General features: G+C 42.8%; 1 protein-coding gene across 4 annotated transcripts in view; it reads right to left on the bottom strand.

The window, feature by feature from the left end:
* The window catches only part of CDH18 (cadherin 18), a 605,089-nt gene that overhangs the window by 541,488 nt on the left and 43,037 nt on the right, over positions 1–20,564 (bottom strand). The gene's annotated exons all lie outside the window — the stretch shown is intronic.

The following is a 20,564-nucleotide window of genomic DNA, read 5'->3' as shown; positions in this document are numbered from 1 at the left end:
CACTTCTCTGTGGTCTTCACCTGCTGTGGTTTCCTCAGCTCCTTTGATTCCCAGCCTCTTGGGAACATGCAGGTGGGCATAAGGCATTGTCACACGTTGCAAAGAAGAGATTATACAAAATGAATTTACACTTCTATCACACAATGTGGAAAAGCCAACCATTCATGTCTAAGTCGGTTTCTCATGTATTCTGTGGTCCTCAACCACTGTGCTTTTGATTACTGTCAGCAGCTGGACTTCTGAGCAGCAGGGAAAGCATTAGCATAGCAATAGCAAGCAGAACTGCAAGCAGCAACCTTCTTACATGGTAGCCATTCATTCACGCATTCCTTATTCACCCTGGAATTCATATCATACACACATCCTTTTATTTTCCTAGCATGCTGCAGTTGTTGTCTTTTTCCTTCCAGAAACACCAGCTTGGTGGTAGAAAGGTGTTAAATGCTGCTCTTTTTTACTACTACTACAAAACCTGCAATTGTATTATTCTGTGGTTTCTAGATAAGAACAGATTTTATGAAGAAGAAACCAGAGGTTCTTAAGCATGGCTGCTATTCCCCAACAGCTCCATCTCACACTACTCTCAGTGACAGCTACAACTTTCTTCCACACTACTTCTGATAATATAAGCATACAGGAGAGCAGTGAAACAATGTTACATGAATCATGCTCATACATGCACACAGCTCTTCCACTTCATGTGGTTTTAGTCTTCTTATATCACTGGTAATCATGCCAGATAGAGCCATTTGACAGGGAATCTTAGCATTATTTTCTGCAATGCCCTGTCTTGAACCAGACCTGAATATTTCTGCTGAATATAGGAATGTCAGAAGGTGCTGATTTCCACTTCAACTTGTAGTCATTACAACCAGTGAGGTTTCCATGCGGCTGACATTTGGTCTTGTCTGTCATTTTATGTCATTAATGTAAGTTACATAACTCATGTAAGTATTTACATAGATTATATCAATTTCAGAAAACATCAAAACAATGAAAAACCCACACCCTGCCACAACAATGTATCATTTGTGGGCTTAAAATAAGCAACATTGATGCGAATGAATACCAATCATAGTCCCTTGATTGATTTCCACTGCTAACCACATATGAACATGCAAACAGCAGCTATTTCCACTTCCTTTTTCCATTTTCTTAAAAGAAGAAGAAGAAGAAGAAGAAGAAGAAGAAGAAGAAGAAGAAGAAGTAGTAGTAGTAGTAGTAGTTTGGATTTGATATCCCGCCTTTCACTCCCTTTAAGGAGTCTCAAAGCGGCTAACATTCTCCTTTCCCTTCCTCCCCCACAACAAACACTCTGTGAGGTGAGTGGGGCTGAAAGACTTCAAAGAAGTGTGACTAGCCCAATGTCACCCAGCAGCTGCATGTGGAGGAGCGGAGACGCAAACCCGGTTCCCCAGATTACGAGACTACCGCTCTTAACCACTATACCACACTGGCTTAGTTATTCTCTGACATCCCTAGCTGAATTCAATCCATCAGCCATTCATTCTTGCCTCACACAGATGCTCAATACCCCCTCATATAGACTGTCACAGTGAGAACAGGGATTTTGTTAAGCCTTCAGTTGACTAGACTACATCTTGGGGGCGGGAGGAGGGGAGGTTAATGGATCAAAAGTGTGCAGGTTTGTCCAAATCACAGCATTCATTACTCTTGAGACGTGAGAACAATCTACAACTGAAGCCACCTTCTTCACGTGTTTTCCTCTCTGATTGGGAGCTTCCAGACTGTTACTATTTTCAGGTGGGATTTAACCACATTCCAGCAATTTTTGGTTGCACAATTACAGCTGATTGGGAGGTCTCCTGCATCAAACCTGCTTCCTCAAAAGCTTAGATTTTTTGTAATAAGCAAAGTAATAGGAAAATAGCAGAAAAGTGTGGGATAATGCTTGCTTTGAGGAAAACAAATAGTAGTGAATGCACATTAAATACTCCAATCTCCTTGCATACAAATCATGATAAATACTCAGTAAACAAGTTGGCTGTCATTGGTCAAAGTTAGTTAGAACCTGAGTTGGTCTAAATGCCTCATGCCCCACAAAGTTCAAAACAGCCAACCAGCCAAGGCAAGGACAGTTCTAGCCTAGTTTTCTTCCTTGCTGCCCACCCCACAAGGCAGCCTCCACATTCTGTCTGTGTGGGATGTAATCCATTGGAGCAGTCAAATACAACATTCCTTGTTTCCCTAGAGTGGGCACAGCAGGGGGATGTTAATCCAGTCAGTATAACTTCCTGTTCCACTGGTCTGCAGCGTCCTGCCCCTGAATGTGACGAGGGAGATAGGTTGACCCTGGCTGACTCCATAAAAGAACCGAGTCATGCAGCCATCTTTCTCTCTTAATGCCATGCTGCTCTCCTGCTGCCATTTTGTTCCCTTGATGCTGTTCTCTTAATGTATTTTGCTGTCTGCTAGCTCCTAGCCAGCAGCACATGGGCTCAATCCCCATAAGGGATGAACTCACACTATGTTCTGTAACTACAAGCTAAAGTCTGCCTTCAGGGATCATACTGTGAACTGAATGTGAGTAAATTTCTTGTTACTTTTAAGGAAAGAATCTTCTGTCTTTATTCTTTTAAGAGGGATCAAAGGGGACACCTGGAATAATCCAGTCTCATCAAGCCAGAATGGATTGCTTAACTAAAGAGACTCAAATGAATCTGCAAACTAGCTTCCTGCTGTATTGAGGGGAATCTGCTCTGCTACATGACTCACTAGTGTGAATGAAGGAAGGATAATATCTAATCAATATATCCTCTCCTACTATTCTTAACATCCCCGCAGTCTGATGGTAGGCCCAGCCGTGTTTGAGATTTTCACATATGGTGACTCTGTTGAACTGAGCTTCTCAGTATTTCAGAAATGTTGCTTTTAAGATAAATCTGGACTCCACCCACCCCTCTTGTGTGGTGTAGTGGTTAAGAGCGGTAGTCTCGTAATCCTGGGGAACCGGGTTCGCGTCTCCGCTCCTCCACACGCAGCTGCTGGGTGACCTTGGGCCAGTCACACTTCCTTGAAGTCTCTCAGCCCCACTCACCTCACAGAGTGTTTGTTGTGGGGGAGGAAGGGAAAGGAGAATGTTAGCCGCTTTGAGACTCCTTAAAGGGAGTGAAAGGCGGGATATCAAATCCAAACTCTTCTTCTTCTTCTTCTTCTTCTTCTTCTTCTTCTTCTTCTTCTTCTTGTAACTTCTGAGAAAGATAAAACATACCGTATTTTTCACCCTATAGGACGCACTTTCCCCCCTCCAAAAATTAAGGGGAAATGTGTGTGCGTCCTATGGGGCGAATGCAGGCTTTCGCTGAAGCCTGGAGAGTGAGAGGGGCCGACCCCTCTCGCTCTCCAGGTTTCAGGAGAGCCCCAGCGCCAGCCCCACAAGGTCGGGGGACAGAGGGAGGCGGAACGCCGCCATCCCGCTGTCTCCCGAAGTTGTTTGGAGGCTGACGGTGGGGAGAAGAGCGCTTCTCCCCGCTGCCAGCCCCGCAAGCTCCGGGGACAGCTGGGAGGTGCAGCGCGTCTTCCCGCTGTCCCCAGACCTGGTCTGAAGGCAGGCGGCGGGGAGAAGAGCGCTTCTCCCCGCTGCCTGCCCTGCAAGCTCCGGGGACAGCTGGGAGGTGCAGTGCGTATTCCCGCTGTCCCCGGACCTGGTCTGAAGGCAGGTGGTGGGGAGAAGAGCGCTTCTCCCCGCTGCCTGCCCCACAAGCTCCGGGGACCGCTGGGAGGTGCAGCGCCTCTTCCCGCTGTCCCCAGACCTGGTCTGAAGAGCGCTTCTCCCCGCTGCCGGCCCCACAAGCGCCTCGGGGGGAAATTTTTTTTTCTTTATTTCCACCCCAAAAAAGATGGTGCGTCCTATGGGCCGGTGCGTCCTATGGGGCGAAAAATACGGTATGTCATTTAGAAAGAAGGGGAAACTTTAGTATATGTATTCTGAAAGCAACAGCCTGCAGCAAAGCATTGTGTAGAGACAAAAGCTATCAGAAATTTAAATTAGTATAAGAAGACCAAATGGCAATTCCCATCCATAATTGTTTTTTTACCATGAAAAGGAGAGTGCCAGTTCTTCTTTCACAGCTCACTGGATAACGTGTTTTTATAAAGATGGGCAATACTTGGCCTTTGACTCTGTACCCTTATTCTGATTTGGTACACAACAATAACTTTATAGTTTTGGTTAATTGATGTAGTGGTAAATAGATGTGTTTCCTGATGTCTTGGACAGGAAGCTTGAAAACACGCTTCCTTAATTTTGAGGAAAAACTGCTAAAAGTAACAGTTCCTTGGTTGTTGTTTTTTACTTCAGTTGAACAATTCAATACACCCTCTGTGTTTTGTCATGAAAAGGGTTCAGCTGCTGTTCAAATGACATTTAAAATACTACTGTTCAATTAGTGATCTTTCCCCCTTTTTTACTTCAGTATTTCAAGCTGTTCTAGAAATCTGCAAAAATAATTTCTGTTAATTGTTTTCTCTTCTGAGAGAAAACATTCTAAATAAAATCAGGAAATTTGCTTCTCAGGGATCCTTTCCCCATTAACTTTAATGGCTCACAGAAACTCATAAGGGATAAAGAGATGGGGGTGAGTGGAACCTATTAACTAATCTTTGTATACAAATAGGAACTGTGAAGGTATTCACTAGGTTTATGGAGTAAAATGCTCTTGCAGTTTATTATTATTTCAGACTACAAAGGATGGATTCAAACACCCAGCCCCTTCTATGAATTACTTGAGATAGGAGTTTATTCCAGGGTCATATTCATTGGCAAAATTGTTCCTCTCCACTCCACATTATGAAGCCTCCCAGACCTTCATGCTTTCTGCCTATTTCTGCAGCACATTTTATTCCAAGCCACACTCTGTATAAACCTTGCCACACATCCCTTCTCCCAGTGTTAGAAACTGAGATATGAAAGCTAGGAGTTAAATGGCACCTTAAACCTAGGTTATGGGCGCCACAGTGGGCTGCCTAGGCCCGCTTTTTTATAACAAGAATACAAAGCTGAAAATGAATGAATTGCAGCTAAAATATTGTGTTCATTTTTCACATGGTCTAGTCCTTCCCCTGCCCACCCCCCCTAATATTCTTAAGAGGGTCTCTTCTCCAGTCTTCAGAGAGTAGCTGGAAGTGGGGAGGCAGAAAAAGGTCCTCCTTTCCTTCCACTCTGCAGTTTTAACCTGAAATCTTAGGCACAGTACTATGCCCAGAGCTCAGAAATTGCTTGCGTTTATGAAATTCCCTGTCGCAAAATGAGTCTAGAACAGTGGGAGTTTCAAACTGTGCTTTCTCCCCGCTGAATGTGATTCACCTAGCAAGATAAACTTTGCCCTCCAAAGCCTGCACAGACAGTCATTCTGTGTAGCTTGAACTGTGACAGCTGCAGATAGCCGCTACTTCTGGCTTTTCCCTGATAGAGTTTACCATTTGGGGGTCTTCTCTCATTGGTTGGACTTAGAATATTAAGTTCGGTTGAATTCTATCCTGCTTGTAAAGTGCTTCCAATTTAATATGGACCATTTCTGGTCCATTCCAAGGACAAAGCAGCATGATTCTGTCCCTTTACTCTGAAATTCTACTACTTCTCCAGAAACCTCCAAAAGAAGACTTAAAACACCAATTGAGAACCTCTAGCCCAAGGTGTAAACTTGGTCCAGCAGGTCCAGCTATCAACTTTTCAGTGAGGATGAAGTAGGCTCTATTGGCAAACATCTCATACACCTTTTGCAATTGTTTTTGAAGCCCCATGGAACATAAAATCTATTCCCAAAGCATGGATTTCACTCAGCTGTGCCTGAACAATGCATTTAGTAAATTTTCTTAGCTTCTGACTTAAATTATGAAACTCCCAATTTATTTTACTTCATAAAACTCGCTGTTCATTTAAATGTAATGACCGAGTCATCAAAAACCGCCAGACCTGAGAAGTACACTAATAAAAGCCAACAACCAGACAGGAAGTTAAATCTTTAATTTTTTTTCATAATTACTTTTGATGTTGATGTTTATTGCTTATTTGTTCTATCACTTGGCAATGGTAGGTACTTATTCACGTTTTTATGCATGTAAATCAAATTCCCAGCTCAAAGCTAATGCTGCATCATAATGCCCATTATACTACCTCACACAATAACCAGATAATGTCTTAAAACTGACAATAGCAATCCACAATAAAGAGAAGACAGGCTATGCTGGAAAGACATACAGTAAATATATTGCCCATATGTCATTTGTTTCCTACGGAGACAATTCTTACATTATAGACTCATAAGACCTGGAGATGATCTTAAGGTTCATCTTGTCCACCTTTCTGTTCAATGACACGACACCCTATACTTAAAACAAACTTCTTCTGAAAGGAACCAAGATATGAGGTTCCATCATGCTTCACTGCTCAACTGTTCTGGCAATTAGAAAATATTAGCTGTTTCATCCTACTTCAATTTATTATGCTGCAATTCAAGATAAGAATATAATAATAATAATTTATTATATTTGTACCCCGCCCATCAGGCTGGGTTTCCCCAGCCACTCTGGGTGGCTTCCAACAAATATTAGGTAAGGTAAAGGTACCCCTGCCCGTACGGGCCAGTCTTGCCAGACTCTGGGGTTGGTGCACCCATCTCACTCAAGAGGCCGGGGGCCAGCGCTGTCTGGAGACACTTCCGGGTCACATGGCCAGCGTGACATCGCTGCTCTGGCCAGAGCCAGAGCCAGAGCCACACACGGAAACGCCATTTACCTTCCCGCTAGTAAGCGGTCCCTATTTACTTGCACCCAGGGGTGCTTTCGAACTGCTAGGTTGGCAGGCGCTGGGACCGAGCAGCGGGAGCGCACCCCGCCGCAGGGATTCGAACTGCCGACCTTTCGATCGGCAAGCCCTAGGCGCTGAGGCTTTTACCCACAGCGCCACCTGCGTCCCTGATCCAACAAATATTAAAAATACATTAAAATGTCACACATTAAAAACTTCCCTGAACAGAGCTGCCTTCAGATGTCTTCTAAATGTCAGGTAGTTGTTTATCTCTTTGACATCTAGTGGGAGGGCGTTCCACAGGGTAGGCGCCACGACCGAGAAGGCCCTCTGCCTGGTTCCCTGTAGCTTTGCTTCTTGCAGTGAGGGAACCGCCAGAAGGCCCTCGGCGCTGGACCTCAGCTTCCGAGCAGTGGAGCATAAAATTGCTTTGCTTCATCCTACCGAAACTTTAGTTCTGTTCAGATGATTGTCATACATGCAGTGCATACTATCAGTATGCTTCCTAAACAAGGACAGTCAGGGACCATACTGATAATTTTGTGAACTTGCATAGGTTATGTTTGTGCGTTTGTGTCCCATGCACCATGCTAAAGGTGCATTCTTTCAGCAGAACACTTCCTTAAAGAACCAGTGCAGTTCAACAGTTAAGAATCAGAGCAGTGAGCTGGGAAGTTCCTGGTTAAAATCTCACCTCCTTAGTGAACTCAGTAGGTGGTCTTAGGTTAGCCACGACTTGAGGAAGACCTCAAGCCCCCATCTGCAATGCGGAGATAGTCATACAGAGGCCCTGTGAGTATTACTGATGTAATGCATGTCGAAGTCTTATATAGAAACTATTCTTATTTTGTCATCTTGTCAAAGTGTAATTCATACTGCATTTTTTTAAGTCTACTGGTTAACCTGAACTGCAGAAAACCTGATTTAAATGTACAAACCACAGGAGTCCAGCAAATGCAACTGTAATTGCTGCCTTACATTATATCTGCAATTTTGGTGAACTCCAGCCATTGGCAGTAGCTCATAAGAAAAGAATGTGTTTTGTTCCTGTCCCTGTTTATTCACTCATTTTCTTCTCTGACTCCTCCTTCCTCCATTCCCAGCAGCTATAGTTCTCTTTTTCCTTGCCTCTCATCCAGCTGCTCATTCTGAATAGCTTACTTATCCTTTATCACATACAACAGACCTCCTTGCATAGTCTTTAATTACTTTCCATTCCCTCATATGAAAAAAATGGAGGGAGGGGATTGAAACCGTTTCAAAGAATTCTTTATACTTGTGAAATGGCCACCATACAAGGACTACATGCCTACATATTGGCAGCAGCTAAGTTCAGGAGCATATCTCCAGCTCCTTGTTCCTGCTGCATCGTTCAGCTGGCAAACAAGGTCCCCTCCAAGGCTGGATTGGGAGGGAGCTAACTTGAAATAAAGTGGCTATTTTATATCCAAGTTGCCCCAAGGCAATTTTTATTGCCACCACTTCAGATAGCAGCTTGGCTGATCACAGCATCTCAGTAGCATTTCTCTGCAGAGTGCCCCATGTAAATTTATGGCATAGCAATTAAAAAAATAATTGTTCAGCCACCTCATATTTATGTAAGTAGCAGTGGTTGGCCAAGTTAAAGTGACATCAGAGGATGTGGGTGGTTCACTTAGGACCCTGGGGATGGCTCCAGTGGGCTGAGAAGGTTGATGCTTGAGGAGAAACACTGTAGCATTGGGCATGTCATCATCTCTCAGCCTTATGCGGGTGGTGCTGTGGTCTAAACCCCTGAGCCTCTTGGACTTGCTGTTCAGAAGGTCGGCGGTTCAAATCCTTGCAACAGGGTGAGCTCCCGTTGCTCTGTCCCAGCTCCTGCCCACCTAGCAGTTCAAAAGCATGCCAGTGCAAGTAGATAAATAGGTACCACTGTGGTAGGAAGATAAACAGTGTTTCCATGTGCTCTGGTTTTCGTCACAGTGTTCCCTTGCACCAGAAATGGTTTAGTCATGTTGGCCACATGACCTGGAAAGCTGTCTGTGGACAAATGCCAGCTCCCTCAGCCTGAAAGTGAAATGAGCGCTGCGACCCCATAGTCGCCTTTGACTGGACTTAACCATCCAGGGGTCATTTACCTTTTACCTTATCATCTCTCAGCCTAACAATCACATGATTCTTGTTGGGATAGAATGGTATGAATCTTGTATATCTCACCCTTGAAGGAAAGGTGCAAAACAAATGCAAGGAAATACATGGGAACAAAAATAGCAAGGAAAGCAGACACATACAAGGGCTAATGCCCATCGTTTCGAATTCCAGCATTCAGCTTCAACTGCCCTACAGCACAGCCCAACCTTCTTTCCCATCCTCTGTATGTAAATAATGGATGGGGTTGATGGAAGCCTAACATTTTTCCTAACTGCCTTCTATTCTGGAAGATTGCAAAAAAGTTCCTGAGTTCACCAACCTTTTATTTCTCCTATTTAAAGTCATATTTTTAATAAGGCTCATTCAGCCGAAACATGTTTTTCTAGCTGAAGTGCAGAGCTATTAGTCTTGAGTACTTTCTCAGTCATGCATTAAGGACAGAACAATTCCCCAAAGCTTGACTGGAATAAGGTGAAAGGCCTGTGTGTGTAGCATATACATACACTGCATCTATTTTTCATTACTAGTATTTTTTCCCCCATCCTCCCCACCCCCTTCTCCATCTCTTGGTATTAGCTTTACATTCTGCCCCATTTCTCACCTTATGTTAAAATAGTTCTTTTCTGCTGTTCCAAAGTCCCAAATATAACATAAAGTTGCTGAGGTAACACATGAAAAGAAGTGACCTTACAGGCTCTTCTAATCTTGCCGAACCAACACAGAGCCACAGATGATGCTGACTGGTCTATAAACTGCTATTTCAATTGCTAGAGAAGTATATGTTAGGTATATGTGGAACACACACACCTAAGAATTTTTGTTAATCTATGTGGAACTGCCTCAAAGTTCATTGCATTTTTTTTCTTCCTGGGGCGAAACTTGCAAATTCAGTTCAAAATTTCACTGAAGGAAATGTCGGTGAGAATTTAAAAATGTGCAGAACTCTCCTGAGAAATGTTTCTGGCTACACACAAATACATCTTGAACTTTCTACTATGTATTGCCAAAGAAGAACACCCTCTCAAAATCACATGAAGCTGTGTAAATATTGTCCTTTTGTAGATTTTAGACACACAGACTGTGCTGACCCTTGGGGGGGGGGAATACAAAGTCCGCATTTTGTACATACAACGACAGGGGTGCCCAAACTTTTTTCAAAAGAGGGCAAGATTTCATGAGGGCCAACCAAAGAAAGTTGTTGAGCTTTTTTTACAAGTTTACCCCAAAGATTTAAATCAACCGGTGGACATGCCTGTACAAAAATGTCACAAATTAGTGCACACATTTTTAAACTCTTCAGGATTCTTCTTAGAAAAGGGAGGGGCTAAGAAAAGTCTGATGCATTGTTAAAGTCATCAAATCTGCTGTTGTAAGATGGAGTGCTGGATAAGTAGTGCAGAATTAATCAGATTGACCTGTAAGAGGTAGCAAGAGGTTTCCTGTTGCATTGATGACTGGTGAGACAAATAAATTCATGGATGAGCCACCTTTTTTCTCTCTTTCAAATATAACATCAAGATGTTACTCAGTCCCATCTCCAGCAATTAACAGAGACCATGCACATTTTCTTTGAAACTGTGGTTTAGGCATAGGCAGAAGGAGCCCATAGCCATCATAAATAGCAGGCACATGAGATGAACAACATAAATTTATCCACTTTCCAAAGTGTTATTACAGGACTATATACTAGATTCTGTATACCAGATTATTGGATGGTTGTTTTTATTTTGATTATATATTTTGAGGTTTTATATTTTGATTTTGTTCTGTGAACCACCCTGAGACCTCTGGGTATAGGGCGGTATATAAATTCAACCAAGCAACCAATATTATGGATTCTGTTCAGTTAGCAGGAACCAGTTATCAATTCACATAGGAAGTATACTAAACACATTCTTTAGGCTTGCTTACACTACAAGTTATCATGGTATGGCAATGCCTTCCTTACCCTCCTTCTTTCTCTTTACACTATAAAGGAATTAAAGCAAGACCAAATCAAGCTGAAAGTGGGCACAAAAACCCCCCAGTCCCTGTGTACTTGGGGCGTCTTGACTCTTGGTGGTTATAAATGTCAGCACCCAAGACTATATAAACAAAGAACCAATATAGTAAATATAAAGTGGGGATGAGATGCACAGAAAAGCAGAGTTTAGTACATTTACATTTAAAAAGTCACAGTGTTGGCGCTAGAGAATCGCTGAGAGTCACATGAGCCAAGCTTCCTTAAAAGCCTATTCTGCTTGCGTCCTGTTTCCCTCTTGTGCACTGGAGAACATCTCTCACACAAGGAACCTATCAACATTTGAGTAGGGATGCGACTGTGATTGATCCCTTTGGGAATTATGCTAGCATTTCACAGCTGTGGACATTCCTGGATATTTTTTACTGATCCAGAAAAAAAATGACATTTTTCAGGGTGTATTGACGATTCGAGCCAATGGTGCACAGTGATAAAAGGGAACACAGGAACAGGTTGGTCAGCAACTGAAAGGAAAGCTACAATGAACACTGGCTCAGCACCCATGTGAAAAAGTTAACCAGACTTTACATTCACTGGGGAATGTGATGAGCCCTAGATAGACCTGATGGATAAGTAGTTTAGATAGTCACTCTCTGCTATTACATGGGGGAAACAATGCAAAATAAAGCTAGTTTTGTTAGGAAAATCCTACTCTTGTGAAAATTTCATGTTCCCTTTTTTGTGAATAATTGTCCCAATAATGTGTTGCCACTTTCTGGCAATGTAAGGGTGGAGGGAGTCTGCAAAAGCATTACAGGAAATTTTGCAAATCCATACTTCTAAGACTTGGAAGAATTATGCCACATTAGGTCCTCCAACTACTTTGAATCTAACCAGCCCTGAGAAGCCCAATTGCTGGGTTTGTTTGTTTGTTTGCTTGTTTTTTTTTTTTTTGGGGGGGGGGAATCATAATGTTGGATGATATATAGTTCATCCTATCCTCCTGTGAGAAAGTTAAAACTAATTTTGCTTTAATCTTCACACGTTATGGGGCATTGCCCTTTTGGGAACTATTTGCAATGAAATAACACAACTGAGGGACAGGCCATTAAACTATTCTGCACACATAGGAAGGGATACCCATGATTGCAGGAACTGAGGAGCCCTTGCACAACAACATTTGTTCTTTGTTGTATTAAAAGTCCCAATGGGTTGTGTTGTAAAAACATTTAGACTCTTAAAAACAAAACAAAACAAAACCCCAAGAAACCACTGCATATAAATCAAATACATTAATACTTGGCATTTATATAGCACCACTCATCTCAGGAACTCCAAGTGCTTTACAAACATTAATTACTTATTTCCCATTGAGGTGAGAAAGGTTTATTACAGCTGCTGTACTACTGAGAGGCACAAAAGCTCAAGGTCAAGTTCTAAGATAGCAACAGAGTCTAAGAGCTGTTCAGTATGATATGTTTTGTACTCAGGGATAGAAACTTGAGTACAAAATATTCAGCAACTGTGGCAATGAATAGAGGTAAAATAGTTTCTCTCTCTCTCTCTCTCACACACACACACACAATATTGTTGCACACCACCCCAGTCTTCAAGCAGTGTGATATTCTGTTCATTTCCACATACAGTCGTACCTTGGATCCTGAAAGCCCTGGAACTCAGATTTTTTTGCTCCCGAATGCCACAAACCCGGAAGTGATTGTTCCAGTTTGCGAACATTCTTTTGGAACCCGAACGTCCAACACCCACCCAGTTCTTTGGGCCTACCCACCCCAACAGAAAAATCATCTTTATACAGTGGTACCTTGGGTTACAGACGCTTTAGGTTACAGACTCCGCTAACTCAGAAATAGTACCTCAGGTTAAGAACTTTGCTTCAGAATGAGAACAGAAATTGCGCAGCAGCGGTGCAGCCACAGCCGCAGTGGGAGGCCCCATTAGCTAAAGTGGTGCTTCAGGTTAAGAACAGTTTCAGGTTAAGAACGGACCTCCAGAACGAATTAAGTCCTTAACCCGAGGTACCACTGTAATCAACTTTTGGATAAATTTGATAACAACTATAGTTGTGTGCAATAAAGCAGCAGAAATGATGTTTTGAGATTTAGATGGAAACACAATCACAAGCATCCACACTTAAAGAACAACATTCAAAGATCTAGTTTTTGAAGCTGTATTTTTTTTTTTTACCAGATGAACAACTTGGTACAAGCAATCTATACACTGTAGCCCAAGTATCTTCCACTAATCCTGTTTGCTGACCAACACAGTCATTTCAGCTTCTCGAAATAAAATAAAATAAATACTTGGTTTGAACCTGATGGAAGACATTGAGCTCTGGGGGTGGGGGCGGAGGGGGGAATCATTAAGATTTCCTTAAGTCCTCTGTACAAGAAGTCAGAGTTTAAACAAAGTTCATTCAGTGTAATTTCCGAGACCAGCTAGAGTAAAGAGATCAAACACTTAACTGATGTGTTTGGTACTGAAGTTATCTGCTTGTTCAAAAGAGCTCAGATCCTCATTTGATCTTCCTCATCCTAGCTTTGCATATATCCAACAGAGGCATTTCCTAAGCACTCCAAACAGTGAAACAGGTATTAACCTATTGATCTTTCTGCATAGCATCTGCTGGGTTTTCTTAAAACTGTATTGATTGTGGCAATAATATTCACCCAACAGCTACCCTAGGAAAATGAGACAGGAAGCTAAAAATAGGACATTCGGCATATATGTGTGGTGGTGGGGGAGAGAGATGTTATTGGCTTTTCCATTTTTCAAAGGCTCCAAGAAATTAGGTTCAGGGTAAACAAATGTGAGTCTCAGGAAGGGCTGCATACCCACTACCCACATAAATAAAAAAAATCTGCCCGGCTAACAAAAGAAAATGAAATCTAGAGTCACCACTGAATGCTGCCCTATAGAAGAATTCAAAATGGTTCCTGATATGGAATGGAATGCCAATGAGGAGTCATTTAAGATTCACAAGAATGATAGGCTTAAAGAATTCCCACCTCCACTCCTACCCCACAACCTCTGGCATGAGAATGCCTTGGTGTTGAGAGCTCTGCAGGAAGGAATTTATGATCTCCATTAAAATTTATTTGGGGATGCACTCCCAAAATTCTGAAGGTGGATTGTTCTATGGAAAATTAGGGGCTGCTTTCACCTATATATAGCTCCACTGTGATGAATAATGATCAGCAGTGAGCTTCTTTGGTGCAATTAGTTGCTTCTTAGATCAAAATAGCACATTTGATGGATCAAAGACCTTGTAATAAAAGCCACATGTGCTTTTGATGTTATAAAACCGGCGAAAATACTCCAGTGTTGCCTATAGAAATAAATAAAGGGAAGTACCACTTCAGCTCCAAAGACCTCTGAGCTGGACTAGCGATAAAAATGTTCAAATGAGTGGAGCCAAGCAAATGCTGATTAGGGTAATTTACAGGCAAACAGCAGCAGTCAACACAATCTATACAGCAATTCACAGAAAATTAACCAATTCTGGCATGGAAACAGAAATAATGATCATAAAGGCAGACCGTCTGCATTGAGTCCACACAGTGCAATCATTTTTAACAAAAAGAGCCCTGCTTTAAAAATAATGAACTCTGCAATTTCCTATCAGCACTAGGCAATAGTTTGCAAGGTTTTAAGGCAATACAATTAAAGAAAACCAACTTGCAGCACTTCAGTTATATGTCGGCACACTCATGAAATATGATTCTCCTTCCCTCCCATTTTGGGCTGAGGGCTTTTACAGCAACAATATATGAAGAAGGATTACTCAGGAACAAGAAGTGACAATAATACAATGGACTCAGTGACCACAGGGTAGTCGTAGACATCAATTCTGTACTGAGGACATATGGTGTTTTTGTACTAATGGGGTTTTTGTGTGTGTGTGTAAATTAGCGAACACCTCCCCCCCCCCCCCAAAAAAAAGTAAAGGCAAACTTGACCCATGGCTTGTTGGCCTTCAACTCTCATCATCTCCAGTCAGCATGATGCACCTGACTGCTTGGCAAATTTCTGCTAGTCAAGCACCCATTAAAAGTCTAGAAATGGCATCAGAATTTGCCTGAGCCTGACTCAGAAAGACTTCCAAGGGAAGAACATCTGAACCTTTTTCTGGGTTGAATCAACGTATGCACCAGAAATGAAGCAGGGAAACTGCAAAACCTATCACCGCAAACCTTTCAGCCCCCAAATTACCCTCTCTGCATTCCTTTATCTGCCAGTGGGGTTAGAGGAAGGAAGTGGTGATAGCAGTGAACAGTGATTAGCTTTCTCTCCCTTCTGTTTCTGCAGCATCCTGGAGTCATGTGACACTGACTCTGAAGGACTTACATCGGCTGCCTATCGGCTTCCAGGACAGATTCAAGGGGCTAATGATGCACTAAACAAGATGGGGTGGAAACACCAAAAGGAACACTTCTCAGTATAGCAGCCTTCCCATGCAGAGGCCCCTCTTGTTGCACCACTATTGAACACTGTATGCTACATGGTAATACAGGAAAGGGTCTTCTTAGGAGTGGCACCCCAGTTATGGATGACCCTCCCATTAGAGGCATGATTGGTGCCAACTTTTTTCTCATTCCAGTACCAACCTATTTGATGGCTAGAGCATCTAAAGGATAGCAGTTCTACTTAGTTATCACAGGAGGATGTTGCTTGCTCTGTGGTTTAACAGAGGATCTGTATTTTAAGGATTTAGGGTGGTATTAAAATAACTTGTCCGCTCAGTGCAAGAATTTCCATTTGAACAGAAGACATTCATCCCTCTCCCCTGGCTCTGCATACTCCACAAATTGGTTATTGAGGGAACCCCTAGAACAGATTAAGGGGGCACATGGGGAAAGAGAGGGGGAGAATGTTTTATTGCATAAGCATAAATACTTGCATTGATTGAAAATTCACACTACATTGGATTTAACATTGGGAAGTTTTTATTATGTTTACATATGTGCTGAAAGCCGTCCAGAATGGCTGGAGAAACCTAGCCAGATGGGTAGGGTATAAATATAGCAGCAGCAGCAGTAGTAGGTTTTAATTCTATTTGTCTTCAACTGTGATTGCTTAATGTGGAGTTTTAGTTGTAATGTAGCCGGTCCTGAGATACATTATAATGAATGGAAGGTTAGATATACTCCAGTCTATCATAAATAAACTTGAGGCATTCTCAAATCCAAATGCCTCTGCAGTAATGTTGTGACAATAGTTTGCTTCCAAATCTGACAAAAGTTGATAAGCTTTAAGCCTTTTATTTTAAACTTGTTTACTCGTAAGCTCCTGGGTTATTTATAGCACTGACTGGTGGAATGGAGGCTGGATTTTAGCCTTTATTAAGGTATTACAAAGATACAAAGATTATGTTAAGTGCTTGGCAATTAGAATTTAGTTCCATCCTTTGATAACGCAGTGTCATTAAACTATGGAATAGGAATTATTTCCAGAGGCTATATTACACCATTACAAACGTGTAGATCAATTCAGCATAGCAGAATGGGGCTAAAGGGCTGGTTTCACACGTGCAGCATACCACATGCTTCTGCTGCACTCCATCAAGTTTGCAGATGTGATCACTAAACCTGCAAGTGTTAGCTGCAGTACCATTTGTCCCATATTACAGGACCTATGAGGGATGCAGGTGGCACTGTTGGTTAAACCACAGAGCCTAGGACTTGCCGATCAGAAGGTTGGCGGTTCGAATCCCCACAACAGGGTGAGCTCCCGTTGCTCGGTCCCTGCTCCTGCCAACCTAGCAGTTTGAAAGCATGGCAAAGTGCAAGTAGATAAATAGGTACCGCTCTGGCGGGAAGGTAAACGGCATTTCCGTGCGCTGCTCTGGTTCGCCAGAAGCGGCTTAGTCATGCTGGCTACATGACCTGGAAGCTGTACGCCGGCTCCCTCGGCCAATAAAAGTGAGATGAGTGCCACAACTCCAGAGTCAGTCACGACTGGACCGAATGGTCAGGGGTCCCTTTACCTTTACACCACCTATGATTTGATAACTATCTGTGGAAGTTTGACTTAGACCCATTCATTTGAATAAGGCTACTCTCTGTAGAACTTAGTTGGGATATAACCTACGCAAAGCACAGCAATGTGGGCCTGCCAGGGCCATTTTTAAAATGTTGTTCCAATGTTGGTGTAAATGTTGGTCCAATGCAAAGCTTCGTTTGCAACACTGCAAATAAAGTGGCCCTTCGCAATCTGACTATTAGCTCCCAATCTCCTCTCGGCATTTCTTCAAGGATGCAAAGAATAGCTACCTTCATCATGCACTTGGTAAACTGAAGCAGCCATTTAAGCTGTTCATTAAAGGTCACCTGATTGGGAGCGGGGGGCGCTGTGGTCTAAACCACTGGGTCTCTTGGACTTGCTGATCGGAAGGTCAGCAGTTCGAATCCCCATGACAGAGTGAGCTCCCATTGTTCTGTCCCAGCTTCTGCCAACCTACCAGTTCGAAAGCACACCAGTGCAAGTATATAAATAGGTACTGCTGGGTGGGAAGGTAAATGGCATTTCTGTGTACTCTGGTTTCCATCACTGTGTTCCGTTGCACCAGAAGTGGTTTAGTAATGCTGGCTACATGACCCGGAAAGCTGTCTGTGGACAAACACCAGCTCCCATGGCCTGAAAGCGAGATGAGCGCCACACCCCATTGTCGCCTTTGACTGGATTAAACCGTCCAGGGGTCCTTTACCTTTTACCTACCTGGGAATTCTGTAATGGAACAAACCTTTCTCTTAATGCTCAAATCTAGCTCTACATTCTTAACCAGCTTCTGGTCTCACCTTTCTGTCTCAGACACTAGCCTATTAGAAATCCCCCTCCTCCCCTCCTCCCCTCACTCCAAACACAAATAAGCTAAAAGGTCTTATCCATGAAAAGATTATTTCAGACTGTTTTGCTCTATTATTAACAGCTCAGCTTCTCAACAAAACTAACTGTGCACAGTTACCGTGTTCATTAAAATACAGGACAACTTTGGGCAGATTTATCCCCTGCCAGCTCACATGACATTGCCTCCATCAGTGAAGTGCCAGACCAAACTCAGACTTGCAATCTGTCTGGGATTGCATGAAAATGCCCATTGTATGTATTAGCATCTCCACATGAGTGCGTTCCATGTAGCCATAGTGATTTCTGCAATCACAGTAACTCAAAAAAGCATTGCAACAATTATTGTGTGTGGTCTGTAGGACACACACAGTGGTACCTCAGTTTTCAAGAGTTGAACGCCAAAAATCTGAAGTAATTGCTTCCATTTTCGAATGCACCTCAGAAGACGAATGACTTCTGCTGCGTTCCCCCCCTTTTTTTTCTCCATTGACTTTGCCAACCACCATTTGTGCCTTGGTTGTCAAATGTTTTGGAAATCAAACAGTCCTCCAGAACGTGCACATTGGCAGAGAATGTATAAGCCCCACCTCCAGCCCCCCTGTTAGCCCTGTTCTGCCCTTTTCTAGGACCCATGCATTGGTGGTTGTGCATTAATTGGACACACACAAAATTGTCTGTGCCGATACATGATAATCCCCTAATTTGAAAGCTGAAATGTTTCATGTGTGGCATAGAGAAATGAACTCTGCATTTTATCCACAATAGAATTCTGATCTAAGTACCCATTTAGTTGCTTTTTAAACCCGTTTTCTCTCAAAACACACATTTTCATTGCATTTTGATACTTTTTCTTGAGACAAGAACTGCATCAACATTCAGAGATGTGTGAAAGCAAATGGATCATTCTGTTCCAATCCACACATTAGTTAGATCAAGCCATTTTGTATAAAAATGCAGAAGATCAGATTTCTCAAGTTTCGCTATGGGCGTACAGTGAGAATTCCAACTCTAAACTGCTGCTTGTATACTGGGGGTGATAGTGGAATCAAGCTCAGATTGCACATAGTTACATGTAACGCATAGCATGGCCCTGAATACTTATATTCTCAGATAACCAGTCGGCTGGTTGCCACAACAGTGGGAGAGCCTTTCTTCTCTTTATTTCTTACTGAACCACTTTCACTGTGGGCAGAGGATTATTCAGAGCACATTGTTGAAGCTGCTGATTATGTAGGGATAGGATGAAGAACCCTGCTCACAGCTGTCATCCCACTGTGCTCAACAGCACTTTCAAACAAATGAATATGGATGGCTTTTTGGATAAACGTGTCTGTCTCCCCTTGATGTCTGAAGGTACGCAAGAAGAAGGTGACGAATATTAATAGAAATCACCTCTTGCTTGGTCCAACCAAGGCTGTCCAAATCTTTTCTATGCCTCCAATTAACTGTGGCTGTCAATCCTTAGATTACTTTAAAAGCCGGGAGAGAGAAAGGCACAATTATGGCCAGAAGCTTCATTGTTCCCAGGCAAAGTTATGGACCGATTGATGTGATAAATTTAAGGACATGAAAAATCAACCCATTGAAATCAATTAGGATTTGCAAATGTTTAATTGTTAGGGTGAGGCTGGGGTCATGACTAACCATATCCAAATCCTGACTTGGCAAATGTGTGTTTCAGCTTTGGGTGCCTGTGGCCGTATCTGAAGATGTCAGCAATGCATGCATTTGTTGATGAAGCAAAGGTAGAAACCAAACACTTAGCATTGATAGCAGGCCTGGCCAATCAAGAGGCTTCACACTGCTAACCAACTGCAAAGGCTGATGTTACCCACCCCATTCACCTCTTTTCCTTATGTGAACTCAGCACATGTTAGCTCACTAGGGCTAGGTTACAGAACCCCTGCCACCGGCTCAGTCAGATGCAGCATATTTCAACACTGAGAATTTGCTTGGGCAATCCTTGGTCTCACATGCTCCCTTTCCTCTCTCCTCCTCTGGCAGGGCCAAATGAGGAGACATCTGAAGATGAGAGATAACTGACAGATCCTGAAACTGAGACTCCAATACTTTGGCCACCTCATGAGAAGAGAAGACTCCCTGGAAAAGACCCTGATGTTGGGAAAGATGGAGGGCACAAGGAGAAGGGGACAACAGAGAACGAGATGGTTGGATAGTGTTCTCGAAGCTACCAGCATGAGTTTGACTAAACTGCCGGAGGCAGTGGAAGACAGGAGTGCCTGGCGTGCTCTGGTCCAAGGGGTCATGAAGAGTCGCACACGACGAACCGACTAAACAACAACAACAACCTAATGAGTCAGTACCAGAAACCACGGCTGACTCCTCCCTTGTTTCAATCAACTGTCATACACACACACACACACACACAGAGAGAGAGAGAGAGAGAGAGAGAGAGAGAGACTATATGCAACCCTTTACCAATTTGTGCTTAAATGGCCCAACTCATAACAGTAAGGGCATTTTCTTTATTATTCCAAGGGTAGCCAATGTGTTCCCCACTTGATTTTGTTGGTCAGCTACTCCCATCTCCCCCAGCCAACATGGCCGATTGTCAGGGCTGATGGGAACTGTAGTTCAACCACATCTGGAGGACACCACACGGATTACCTTATTTTGATTGCCATCTCTTTTCTTCCTTTCTAATGTTTTTGCCAACAATATTAGAATGCTGTGTTGCTTGGATAATTGTAGGTTAAAAAAAAGAATAGTCAGGATCTATCCACTCTCTCCTTTATAGAGAGTCTGAAAACTTGCAGAATAATCATTTCTAATGATAATGACAGAGAAAAATGGCATGATAAATCAATACAATTTCATGAT

The sequence above is a fragment of the Podarcis gaigeae genome (genome assembly GCF_964106915.1).
Source record: "Podarcis gaigeae genome assembly, chromosome: 7".
Taxonomy (NCBI): Eukaryota; Metazoa; Chordata; class Lepidosauria; order Squamata; family Lacertidae; genus Podarcis; species Podarcis gaigeae.
Note: the sequence above shows the minus strand (reverse complement) of the source record. Positions and strands in the feature narration are given on the sequence as shown.